The following is a 14,055-nucleotide window of genomic DNA, read 5'->3' as shown; positions in this document are numbered from 1 at the left end:
ATTCCAGAGCTCTCCTTCATCCCCAGAAGCTTTGCCGGTGGTGGGAGGCAGGGTTGGTGGTTGGGAGGTGGGGATAGTGCTGGGCAGACTTATACGGTCTGTGCCAGAGCCGGTGGTGGGAGGCAGGGCTGGTGGTTGGGAGGCGGGGATAGTGCTGGACAGACTTATACGGTCTGTGCCAGAGCCGGTGGTGGGAGGCGGGGCTGGTGGTTGGGAGGTGGGGATAGTGCTGGGCAGACTTATACGGTCTGTGCCAGAGCTGGTGGTGGGAGGTGGGGCTGGTGGTTGGGAGGCGGGGATAGTGCTGGGCAGACTTATACGGTCTGTGCCAGAGCCGGTGGTGGGAGGCGGGGCTGGTGGTTGGGAGGCGGGGATAGTGCTGGACAGACTTATACGGTCTGTGCCAGAGCCGGTGGTGGGAGGCGGGGCTGGTGGTTGGGAGGTGGGGATAGTGCTGGGCAGACTTATACGGTCTGTGCCCTGAAAAAGACAGGTACAAATCAAGGTAAGGTATACACAAAAAATGGCACATGTGAGTTTATCTTGTTGGGCAGACTGGGTGGACCATGCAGGTCTTTTTCTGCTGTCATCTACTATGTTACTATGTTATTTGAAAAAGGCTCTCTTCCTGTACATAAATGCCCTTGAGATATTTAAACGTCTCTATCATATCTTCTCTCTCCCTCCTCTCTTCCAGCATATACATGTTGAGGTTCATAAGCCTGTCCCTATATTTTTTGCATTCAAGACCGCTTACTAATTTTGTAGCCGCCCTCTGGACCGACTTCATCCTGTTTATATGTTTTCGTAGGTGCGGTCTCCAGAACTGCACACCGTACTCTAAATGGGGCCTCACCAGAGACTTATATAATAAAGGGAAATGGGACTTGATATACCGCCTTTCTGTGGTATTTTGCAACTACATTCAAAGCGATTTACATATATGCAGGTACTTATTTTTTGTACCAGGGGCAATGCAGGGTTAAGTGACTTGTCCAGAGTCACAAGGAGCTGCAGTGGGAATTGAACTCAGTTCCCCAGGATCAAAGTCCACTGCACTAACCACTAGGCTACTCCTCCACTATCACCTCCTTTTTCCTGCTGGCCATCCCTCTTTTCATCCCTCTTTTCTTTGACCATCGCTTTTTCTACCTGTTTGGAAGCTTTAAGGTCATCAGACACAATCACCCCCAAGTCTCGCGCTTCCTTCTTACACTGAAGCACTTCACCCCCTATACTGTACTGTTCCCTCAGAGTTTTGTGACCTAAGTTCGTGACTCTGCATTTTTTGGGATTAAACCTTAGTTGCCAAATATTGGTCCATTCCTCCAGCTTCGCTAGGTCCTTCCTCATGTCATTCACGCCCTCAAGGGTGTCCACCCTGTTGCAGAGTTTGGTATCATCCGCAAAGAGATAAAGCTTACCAGACAGCCCTTCCGCAATATCGCTCACAAAGACGTTAAAAAGAGCTGGCCCTAGGACCGATCCCTGCGGTACTCCACTGACAACATCCAACATGATGTCACCCATATGCATGAAATAATGTCCTGCTTGACATTGGTGCAAAGGTATTACCTGATATTGCTCCTATGTCTACCACCCTCTTAATCTCTAGTTCTACCATTTCATTGTCTCTGAAAAAGATTAGTTTCCATATTAATTAGGGCTGTATTTTGATTAATCTTGCTATTACTCCCTACCCCCCCTCAGGGTCCAATAGTGCTCTCTCTCTACTTCCCTGCCCCCCACATCCAACACCTTTCTCTCTGCTCCCCAACTCCCAGGTCCAACATCACTCTTTCTTCTCCCAACTCTGCCCCCGCCTCCAGGGCCCTGCCAAGGGTCTCTGGTGCCCCCCTGCAGACTATCAGTTGGTGCCCCCCCCCCCCCGTCTCGCTTCTTCATTAGATGTTTCTCCATTGCTACCTGTCTTTCCTTTAGACTGAAAACTACAGGCCCAGCCAGACCTGACAAAAGGGTCTACCACACCCTTCAATGTCAAGCACATACTAGAAAACTGTAAATTAGCTTACACAGGAAAGCAGTTTAAAAAACTAAACACAATTCCTGCTGTTTCTTAACACTGCTCTCCAGAGAAAGCACTGCCTTTATAAAGAGGCTTTTCAGTGGGACTTAGCCTATTAAAAACTATTAGCATAATTAGGAACGGCCAGCCCTTGTAACTGCGGAGACCTAAGCTTTGATTATGCATGTTCCTGTCTTTGTTACAGTGGTGGGGGGGGGGTCTCTTCATCTCATTTACACAGTCTGACCTCCCTGGCTCACTGGGAGCCCAGTCTCTTGGAGACTGCTATACATTGCAAAATAAGATAGCAGATGTAAATTCTCAAAGTGGACATATTCCAAACACTAAAATGAAAATAAAACGATTTTTTTTCTACCTTTGTTGGCTGGTGACTTTCTTTTTCTGATCATGCTGGCTCAGTATCTGATTCTGTTGCTGGTATCTGTCCTCTTAACTCTGTTTCCAGGGCTACCTTTCCACTGTATGTATCCCTCATTGATAAGTCTCTGACTCTAAAGTTTAGCCATTTCATTAAAGCAAAATGTATTTTCAAATATCACAAACTCGCCCTATCCAAGCAGAATGTTTTATATAAAAAGCAAACACACAAAAAAAGCAATCAGATTTTTACTTACCAGCTATTCTACACTATATGTCAGCTAAACTTCCTCTTTGAACCTCAGCCAATTAAATGGATTTTAGCTGTAGCTATGATAATTATGTACACATCATTGCAGTCATGCCCTCCTCTCAGTGTACATGCTCAAAAAACAAAAACTTTGAACCACTTACAGATAACAATTACACTATTTATTTTTTATTTCTCCCCAGTCTCACTTGCACACCTGCCTCCAAACCTGTTCTCTTTAATTTGAATGTTGTTCCAGCTCACCCTGAATGAAAGTTGTTCACACACCAAAGCCATAAATAGCTGCTGGTTGTACTTTTTGAAGCAGCTTTAGCAGAGCAACATGTCTGTCTCAGCACTGCTGAGCTACTTTCACTTCCTGATGCAGGAAGGGCAGGGGAGAGAGGAGAATCACAACTTCAGGTAAAAGATTTTGCAAGTGAGTGGCACCCTCTAGGCCCTGCCCGCCTCCCCCCAGGGTCCAACATTGCTCTTTGCTCCCTCCCCCAAGACCAACATCACCTTGCTCTCTGCTCCCCCAATCCAACACAACATGATCTCTCTCTCTGCCTCCTTGTAAGAGAGACCTGTCTTCTAAACACCAACGCTAAAAGGACAGGTTCCAGAATGTTCCGCTTTGTAGGACTGCAGGACAGACAGACACCAATCATCCTCCACCTCATACTGGCTATATACAGAAGCTGAAAGAGTGAAAAAAAGGAGAGGGGGATTTGGCTCAGGAAGCGATGGTCACAGCATGGTCTGCTCACTACAGTCTCAAATTACTAGTTAGAAGCAAAGAAAGGATTAATACTTTCCCCAATGCAATGCATTCCAGCTCCCAAATTCAGAAACACTGAAGTTTCAAAACTGAGTCAAAGATAACTCTGATACAAGGAGCGGAAGGTTAAAGCAGCAGAATAAGAAGTCAGGTTAAGATCACACCATGCTCCTTGTGATCTTGGATAAGTCACTTAACCCTCCACTGTACAAATTGTATCCTATACCTGAATGGCTTTGAGCTACTACTGGTAAGGCCCAAGCTAAATCCAAATTCTTTTCTTCTATTACTCCATTTCGTAGAATAAATATTTCTCTGCATTTTACAGAGTCTTGGGGCCCTTTTTACTAAGCTGCGGTAAAAGGGTCCCTATGGTAGCGTCGGCCTGTGGATTTGCTGTGCGCCGAGGCCCCCTTTTACCGCATCAGGTAAAAAGGCGTTTTTTTTGGTTTTGAAAAAGGAAATGGCTGTGCAGTAAGTGAACCACTTGTCGTGCAGTCATTTCCGGGGGATCCCTTATCCCCTATTTAAAAGGCAATAAAGGCTCCCGCAGTAACTGATCAGTGCATGCAAATCTCTCTCAGGAATATTCATTGTGGGTATCCTGAGAACCTGACTGGCTGGGGTGCCTCCAGGAGCAGGTTTGGGAACCACTGAGTTATGCAATGGAAGGCTCGAGGGGCAGTGGTTCCCAAACCTAGGCCTGGAGGCACCCCAGCCAGTCAGGTTTTCAGGATATCCACAATGAATATTCATGAGAGAGATTTGCATAAATCTCTTTCTCATGAATATTCATTGTGGATAACCTGAAAACCTGACTGGCTGGGGTGTCTCCAGGACCTGTTTTAGGAACCACTGACTTAGGGCATCAGTTGGACTTCACCTGGCCCTGCCCTTATGTCATCCCTGATAGACAAAGTAGCTGGGCCCAGTAAGGGAAAAGCGGTTATATTTACATTTTTAGGTGACAACAGACTTGCAGAAAAGAGCACCAGGGAGCAATATGAACATGAAAGTGGGACTTCATTCTGTGAAAGCAAAGCTGCAGATCACCCTGAAGAAACAGTAGCTTGACCCTTGATTGGCTGGCGAGCAGCAGGCAGGAAGACTAACATTCAGGGGGCAGGGGAGGGAAGAACTAAACCACTAGATATTGTGAACCAGCCTTCCCTATGATGAATATTTCCGGGATTTAAATATATGATCAGAATAAATACATTTTTATGCCTGTTTCAGAGCGGAAGAAAGAAAGTCACGTGGTTTTCAGATAAATCAGTTCTTCCAAATTTGTTTGGGACAGCTGCAGAGCTGCCAAGATACCCATTCCAGGAGGGAGACTTTTTGGCCGGTCCTGGATTTCTGCCAACCTCATCCTGGTGCATTATGGAACCTTCAGCACTGATTTCAGTGGATAGAATCAGGGACTACAAATCCCACACTGCTTTGGGAGATAAGTTAACCAGGACTGGCCAAAAAATCTCCCTCCTGGAATGGGTAACTTGGCAGCTCTGTATTTGCTAGCTGAGTATCAACTGTCTCCACTGGCCCTTCCCTGAGAGCTCAAGTCTTTTGCTGCCTGTCTCTGTCTTCAGGTGGGACCCTCATGGACCAGGTATTTCAATTCTTAACATTTAAGAGCCTCTTTTATTAAACTGTATGGTTTAGTAAAAGAGGCTTTAAGTTTCCAGCACTCATAAGAGCAGGTCAGGACATAGTAACTGCCTCTATTCACCTTTTCCTTTGCTCAGTTGCTAAAAACCTTCCTATTACACTAATTTCAAATGAATGCTGGAACGTTTACTAAAAGCTGTTATCTCAGATTTTATTTGTAGTTTTCCAAGTGAGATCAAACACTCCTCAGATTATTTGTTATTTTGACAGTAATTTAAAGACTCTTTTCTTCATTTCAAACATTTTTTTAAATTGGGGTAAAGGTTGTTTTAAATGACACAGAAGAAAAAAATACCAAAAACAACAAATAAAAAGTAGTAATTATGAGTGTGTGAAAGTTATTGATGAAATGGCAATAAAGTACTTCTTAAAATGAGGGTAGTGGTTACTTTAGGTTAACAGGTTAAATGAATGTCCATTGGCAATGTGTTGAGACTAAGTTACACAAATTTGAAAACCCTTTGAAACATTTTTAATTTTTAAATATCTTGGCTTCTTTAACAACTTTTAATTAAAGTTTTTGTACTTGGCAAATATATGTCACCAAAAAAGGTTGCATTGATTAGTTGAATCTTTCCAATTACTTAAAAATAGTGTGACTAGAAAAAGACTTAAGTAAATATCCGAGGGACAGGTGGTGTGAGTGCACAAAGAGATACTTTGAGTATTGCCTGTTGGATTTATTTTTTTTTGTTAATTTTATATTTTGTTTTGCTTTAGTTTTTAGCATTTTGTAATTTTGTTTATGATTATAGTACAGATATTTTTATTGGCTTTCTATTAAATATAAAAAAACAAAATAGAAACTATAATAACATAAACACAATGGCAGCATAACCCTACTACTACTACTTAGCATTTCTATAGCGCTGCCAGGGTTACGCAGGACTGTACAAGTTTAAACATGGGGAAGGACAGTCCCTGCTCAAGAGAGCTTACAATCTAAAGGTAACAAACTATGTAGTCAGTGTAGGTAACAATCTAAAGGTAACAAACTATGCAGTCAGTGTAGGTAACATGAATGGGGAGGTGGTTAGGTGCCAAAGGCAAGGGAGAAGAGATGGGCTTTGAGTAAGGACTTGAAAATGGGAAGGCGCATGGCGTATGGGCTCGGGAAGTCTGTTCCAGGCATAAGGTGATGTGAGGCAGAAGGGGTGGAGTCTGGAGTTAGCGGTGGTGGAGAAGGGTACAGATAGGAAGATTGAAGGAGGAATTTGTGGGTAGAGAAATAGATATTTTGTGTTACATTTTTAGCTAAATATGTTTCTAAGGGGGAAAATTCATCATAATGAATATTCATGAGAGCAGCAGTGCATGCAAATCTCTTTCTCATGAATATTCATTGTGGATATCCTGAAAACCTGACTGGCTGGGGTGCCTCCAGGCCCAGGTTTGGGAACCACTGCCCCTCGAGACTTCCATTGCATAACTCAGTGGTTCCCAAACCTGGGCCTGGAGGCACCCCAGCCAGTCAGGTTCTCAGGATACCCACAATGAATATTCCCGAGAGAGATTTGCATGCACTGATCAGTTACTGTGGGAGCCTTTATTGCCTTTTAAATAGGGGGTAAGGGATCCCCCGGGAAATGACTGCACGACAAGTGGTTCACTTACTGCACAGCCATTTCCTTTTTCAAAACCAAAAAAACACCTTTTTACCTGATGCGGTAAAAGGGGGCCTCGGCACACAGCAAATCCACAGGCCGACGCTACCGTAGAGACCCTTTTACCGCAGACTCTGTAAAATGGTGGTGGTCATAATGCTGCTTGATGAATTCCTCCCTTAGAAACTTAGCAACCCTTTTACTAAAGAGTCGCAATGTGGAAGTACCACCGGCCCAACGCAGGTACCGGCAGTAGTTCCACCCCCCAGCTCGTGCTATTTCTGGCACTAGTGGAAATATTGAAAAAATATTTCCTCGGGGTTACCTGGTGGTAATCGGGCAGCGTCACGCACTTCCTGGTTACCGCTGGGTTAGTGCGGGAGCCCTTACCACCACCTCAATGGGTGGAGGCAAGTGCTTCCCCCCCCCCCCCCCCGAAATGACCACACTGCCATTTCATTTTTGGCTATTTTCACCCGCTGCAGAAAAAGGGGCCCTGGCGCATGGCAAAAACAGCCACCACAGCTTCGTAAAAGGGCCCCTTATTTAACTCAAAATGTAGCTCACAGCCGCTTGATGAATTTCCCTCTAAAGGTTTTCATATTCAAACGAGATTTTAGACTACTTTTTCTGTATCTCTTAATTCAAATTTATAAGTTGAGCATAAAGTGTATCGCCAACAGATCTTGTTTAAATTAAATGATTTTAAGCAAGTGGAAAAACATTAAGTGACAATTGAAATTAATATATTTACATTTTTTTGTTGTGCATCTGGTAAATCTGAAGATGACCCATAAGATTTTTTTTTCAAGAAATCTGGCAACTAATTAATATTTAGTACTTTTTTTTGTATTGTTACCCACACATTGTCACACATGTTTACTAAAGTGCACTATGGCCGCATTAGCGTATGTTAAACACTAACACGCCCATGGAAATGTATAGGTATGTTAACATTTAGCACACTTTAAATTTAAAGGCACGTTAGAACGCTAACGCACCTTAGTAAACATACTCCATAATGTCAGAAGTATCCACCTCATAGCAATATACGGCAGGGGTGTAGCCAGACCGGCGGGAGAGGGGTCCAGAGCCCAAGGTGAGGGGGCACATTTAGCCCCCCCTCCACCATTTTTGACCCCGCCACCATCACCACCAAACTTGACCCCCCCCCTTCCCGCCGCCACCAATGTCGGGTACCTTTGCTGGCGGGGGACCCCAACCCCCGCCAGCTGAAGTCCTCTTCTCCGGCACGGCCGCATTGCTGGCTGATCTGCAAGGCTTCTTTCTGTTTCTGTGAGTCTGATGTCCCCACCCCACATTGGACTCTGGTCCCCTCCCACCTCAAGGTCTGGCTACGCCCCTGCTTCAGACCCTATCTTGGCACCAAGATTCAGGCCTTAAAAGATTTGGGGGGCCCTTTTACAGAGCGGTGGTAAGCCCAATGCGGGCTTACCGCTTGCTATTCCATGACTACTGGTCGAACACGCCCACCGGCAGCAACCGTTCCCAGGTAATCTATGGAAACATTTCCGGTTTTATCGTCATGTACAGGGGTTCTCAACCTAGTAGCCAGTCAGGTTTTCAGGATGCCCACGATGAATATGCATGAGATAAATTTGCATAGAATGAAGGTGGTGCATGCAAACTTATCCTGAAAACCTGGCTGGCTAGGTGTGTCCGAGGACTAGGTTGAGAATCCCTGCTCATGTAGGATATCCAACTGGCTCCAGATTTGTGCAACATGGTTGATCCAGTCTCGAGTAGAAGTAAATCAATTTTTTTTACTCGTTGCAAAAGTACAAAGAGTAGGAAGTTACATGGAAATACTTTTAAAACAAATAGGAGGAAATATTTTTTAACTCAACAAATATTAAGCTCTGGAACTCTTTGCCAGAGCCTAGGATGTGGTGACAACGGTTAAAGTATCTGGGTTTTAAAAGGTTTGGACAAATTTCTTGAAGAAAAGTCCATAGTCCGCTATTGAGACAAACATGGGAAGCAACTGCTTGCCCTGGGATTTGTAGCATGGAATGTTGCTACTCTGAAATTCTGCATGGAATCTTGTCACTCTTTAGGATTCCGGAATCTTGCTATAATTTGCGGTTCTACATGGAATCATGTCACTCTTTTTAGGATTCCAGAATCTTGCTATTTGGGGTTCTACACGGAATCTTGTCACTCTTTAGGATTCCAGAATCTTGCTATTTTGGGGGGTTCTACATGGAATCTTTTCATTTTTTAGGATTCCAGAATCTTGCAATTCTTTGGGGTTCTACATGGAACATTGCCACAATTTAGGTTTCTGCCAGGTACTTGTGACCTAGTTTGGCCACTGTTTGGAAAACAGGATATTGGGCTAAAGGAAAGTGATAGAGAAATCAGAACTACAAATACCCACATGCAATGAGAATAAATCACAAGACTGGATCAACCCTGTGAAGCAAATCTGGAGTTGGGTGGATTTGTTCCAGATTCTCTCAGGAAAGCTGAAAACAAGTCCCAGAGTGCAATGTGGATAAAACAAGGATCACAGCCACCCATCCCTAAGGTTACGTTCAGGGGTTATCTTTTATTCTCTGCAGGAAATTTCCAGACATACAGATGCACCCGCAGGGGATGAAACAGGCATGGAGTCGGAGGTCTCTGATGATGAGGTAACAATCAGCTCCTTGGACAGGTTATGAAATTTAATCTTTGAAACAGCAGCAGATAAAGGTGTTTGTTGTTTATTAAAATTTGATATACAATACTTAAAACAAAAATAAAATTGGAAAGTAAGTCTAAAAAATGATAATAGAACAAGGGAGCACTTTAATGCTATGACTAAAAAGAGGGTATTGCAGTATTAGACAAACAAAATAATGACAGAAAAATTCTCTGTAGCACTGATTGTCTAATGCCTGAGAAAAATAGTCTTTAAAAGTGATTTAAACTCTTTTGTATCACAGGTGATGGACAGATAGCAGAGCTTTCAGAAATGGAGGGGGAGGGAGAGGGAGAGGGTAGTAAAAGGTGGCAGATGGGTGGGGGCGACATGTACAAGGTGCAGGTACTAAACAAACACAAAAAGAGGCAAGTGATCTGCATTCCAGCAAAGTACAACACAACAAACAGACCGGCACTCTTGAAGAATAAAGCAGTTTTATTAAAACAAAACCCGAGGTGGCCACGTCTCGCAACACAGGCTGCACCAGAGGAAGCGTTACAACACAAACAATAACAATTAAAATCATAAAAAATGAATCATTTGTAGCATAAAAATACATCAATTCAAATCATAATTAAAAACAAAATGTAATATATAAGAACAGAACAGCTTTAAAAAGAAATAGCTAAAAACTGTGCCATGCAATAAAAACATACGTGGAGGGGCATTTTCGACATGTTGTCTTAAGTCCAACGTTGGACGTTTGTGCAAAATGAAGATCATTTTTGAAAAAGAAAAACATCTTTTATTTTTTTTAAATACTGTTTTGATCAAGGTTTTGTATTTTGAATGTTTTTTTTTTGTCTTTTTGAAAAAGGAAAAAAAAAAGTGAAAAATGTACAAAATCAAGCCATCCGGATGTAGGAGGAGCCAGCATTTTTAGTAGACTGGTCTCCCAGACATCCCAGGAGATAAATGGGGCACCCTAGGGGGCAGTGCACTTCAAATAAATGCTCCCAGGTACACATCTCACCATTATTCCCTTATCTTGTCTGATGAGCCCCCCCCCCCCAACCCATCCAAAACTCACAACCCCCAACTGTACACCCTTATAGGTGAAGGGGGCACCTATATGTGAGTACAGGGCTGCCGAGAGACAGCCGGGCCCGGGGCAAGGCTGCCCCCCCCCAGAGGCTGCTGTCCCCCCCCCCCAATCGCTACTCAGGCCACCAGTGCCGCAGTCCATGGTTTCCACCCACCCCCAGCCCCGTCGACAGCCCCCTTCTGTCCGCCACCAGGCCCCCTGCGTTCAAATCAGCAGCACCTCACCTCCGTGTGAAAGCGCTGCGGCAGATCGCCTCCCTTCGGGCCTTCCCTCCCTGTGTCCCGCCCTCATGGAAACAGGAAGCTACATCAGACGAGGGCGGGACACAGTGGTGTAGCCAAGGGTGGGCTTGGGTGGGCCCAGGCCCACCCACCTTGAGCTCAGGCCCACCAGTAGCAGCACACCTATGATGTGGCTAGCAGAGATTCCCAAGCTGAAAACTCCCAACAACTATCCCTCCTGCATACCTTATAAATAGCAGATCTTCGCCTGCAGGAAGCAGCGACTGATACATACTACTCAGACTGGCCCCAAAGCCTTCCCATCTGACGTATTCCCGCCTATGCAGAAACAGGAAGATGCATCAGTGGGAAGGACGTGGGGCCAACATGAATACTGTGTATTAGTTGCTGCTTAATGCCGGTGAAAATCTGCTATATAAAAGGTGTGCAGGAGAGGGGGGATATTTGAGAGACCATATGGCATGCAGGCGACAGAAGGAGAGAACAAATCACCTATGGGATGGGGTGGAGTTCTTCTGCCCACCCATCCTGGGCCCAGGCCCATCCAAAACTGGGTGTCTGGCTACGCCCCTGGCGGGACACAGGGAGGGAAGGCCTGAAGGGAGGTGATCTGCCGCTGCGCTTTCACACGGAGGTGAGATGCTGCCGATTTGAATGCAGGGGGCCCGGTGGCGGACGGCGAGGGGCTGTCGACGGAGCCGAGGGTGGGCGGGTGAGATCAGGGACAGCGGCGCTGGGCCGCCCTTGGAGACCCAGGACCAGGGAAATTTGTCCCCCCCTGCCCCCCCTCTCGGCGGCCCTGTGTGAGTACAGTGGGTTTCTGGTAAGTGTGGGAGGGCTCACAGTTTCCACCACAAGTGTAATAGGTAGGGAGAGGTATGGGCCTGGGTCCACCTGTCTGCAGTGCACTGCACCGCACCACACCCACCACTAGACTACTTCAGAGACCTGCTTTCATCCCTTATTCCTTCCAGTGGTCATCTGGTCATTTAGGGCATCCCTTTGTGCCTTATTCTAACAGATCTTGCTCAAAATGTCTTAGTTTTAGTCCTGGACGGTTTTGTTTTGTTCCATTATGGCTGACGTCCGGCCCAGATCCTGCCCTTAACACACCCCTGACACGCTCCCTTGTAATTTGAACACACTTCTGACGGACTTCATAGAGAAACGTCTAAAAAATTGGTTTCAAAAATAGCAATTTGGATGTTTTTGTGAGAAAAATGTCCAAATGCAGATTTATGCCAGTTTTTGGACATTTTTATCTTTTGAAAATGAGTCCCATAGCGTACAAAAAAACAATGTTGAATTAGTGCAACAAGTGTTTGTGAACTATACAACATATTATATTTAGCAAAGTGCATAGCACTTATCTTAAAAATGTGGCAGAACTGGACATAAAACACAGATAAGTGTAGAGATACAAAAACATTGTAAATATACCAAAGAGGAAACACCTCGAATATTGTGTTCAATTCTGGTCGCCGCATCTCAAAAAAGATATAGTGGAATTAGAAAAGGTGCAGAGAAGGGCGACGAAAATGATAAAGGGGATGGGACGACTTCCCTATGAGGAAAGGCTAAAGCGGCTAGGGCTCTTCAGCTTGGAGAAAAGGCGGCTGAGGGGAGATATGATAGAGGTCTATAAAATAATGAGTGGAGTTGAACGGTTAGATGTGAAGCGTCTGTTCACGCTTTCCAAAAATACTAGGACTAGGGGGCATGCGATGAAGCTACAATGTAGTAAATTTAAAACAAATCAAAGAAAAGTTTTCTTCACTCAACGTGTAATTAAACTCTGAAATTCATTGCCAGAGAATGTGGTAAAGGAGGTTAGCTTAGCAGAGTTTAAAAAAGGTTTGGCTGGCTTCCTAATGGAAAAGTCCATAGACCATTATTAAATGGACTTAGGGAAAATCCACTATTTCTGGGATAAGAAGTATAAAATGTTTTCAACTTTTTTGGGATATTTTCAGGTATTAGTGACCTGGGTTAGCCAGTGTTGGAAACAGGATGCTGGGCTTGATGGACCTTTGGTCTTTCCCAGAATGGCAATACTTATGTGCTTATATTTAATTTATTTATTTAGATTTTGCTCACACCTTTTTCAGTAGTAGCTCAAGGTGAGTTACATTCAGGTACACTGGATATTTCTCTGTCCCAGGAGGGCTCACAATCTAAGTTTGTACCTGAGGCAATGGAGGGTTAAGTGACTTGCCCAAGATCACAAGGAGCAGCAGCGGGATTTGAACTGGCCACCTCTGGATTGCAAGACTGGTGCTCTAACCACTCCTCATATACTTATAGGGGATGGCCAACCAAACTTTCCCCTAATAGCCAAACCCTTTCCAAAATAGCCTAAAATATATGAAAAAATGACATCACTATAACAGAACAAAAATAACTGGACATAAAAAATCTGAAAGGCAGGCAGAGTACTCGCAAACCAATGAATGTGATATTATATACTCTCATGAGTCTTTCAGGGACAGAGACCGTAGAAGTCCGCTCGGCTCTATCCTTATGTTCCACCTACTGGAGTTGCCGTCAAAGCTCACTCCAGCCTCTCCAAACACATCTTGTCATTTGCGGGATCCAGACTGTAAAAGTCTGCCCAGCCCTGTCCTCGATTCCAGCTACTGAAGTTGCCATTGTAGGTTTAGGATAGGCTGGAAACGGCTTCAAATCTACCTGGCACCGGCCTTACAGCCGGAGTAGCCATCCAAGCGTCGTTCACACATCCACCCCCTGCAGCCATTTAAGATAACTTTTTTTCTACTAGAAGAAAGGAGATATGAGAGAGACATTTAAATACCCTAGTGACATTTTGTATAGGGAGTCTTTTTATTCCAATTGAAAGAAAACTCTGGAACAATGAGGCATATGATGAAGATGAAAGGAGATAGACTCGGGAATAATTTAAGGAAATATTTCTTTTACAGAAAGGGTGGTGGATGTATTTGAACAGCTTCCTAGTGGAGGTGGAAATGAGAATAGTATCTACATTCAAGAAAGCATGGGAGAAGAAGAGATTATAGATCTGAGCAGTTGGTGTGGATGAGCAGATGCAATAAGTCATATGGTCTTTCTCTGTTATCATTTTTTATGTTTGTTTTTCCATGGCTGTGTTTTCTTCCATATCCTGATTTCATCAGATTTTAAACTTGTAAGGTCTTTGGTTAGTGGCAGCTAACTGAACACACCCTGAGCTTTGGATGCTATTTTCTTTCTGCAGTAATTGAGATTCTAATGATAAATTCATTGTGTCTTTCTTCTTTGCAGATTTCCAGACATACAGATGTGACTGGTAGGGATGACGCAGGCATGGGGTCAGAGGTCTCTGATGATGAG

The sequence above is a fragment of the Microcaecilia unicolor genome, unplaced genomic scaffold (assembly GCF_901765095.1).
Source record: "Microcaecilia unicolor unplaced genomic scaffold, aMicUni1.1, whole genome shotgun sequence".
NCBI lineage: Eukaryota > Metazoa > Chordata > Amphibia > Gymnophiona > Siphonopidae > Microcaecilia > Microcaecilia unicolor.
This window is presented reverse-complemented; position numbering follows the sequence as displayed.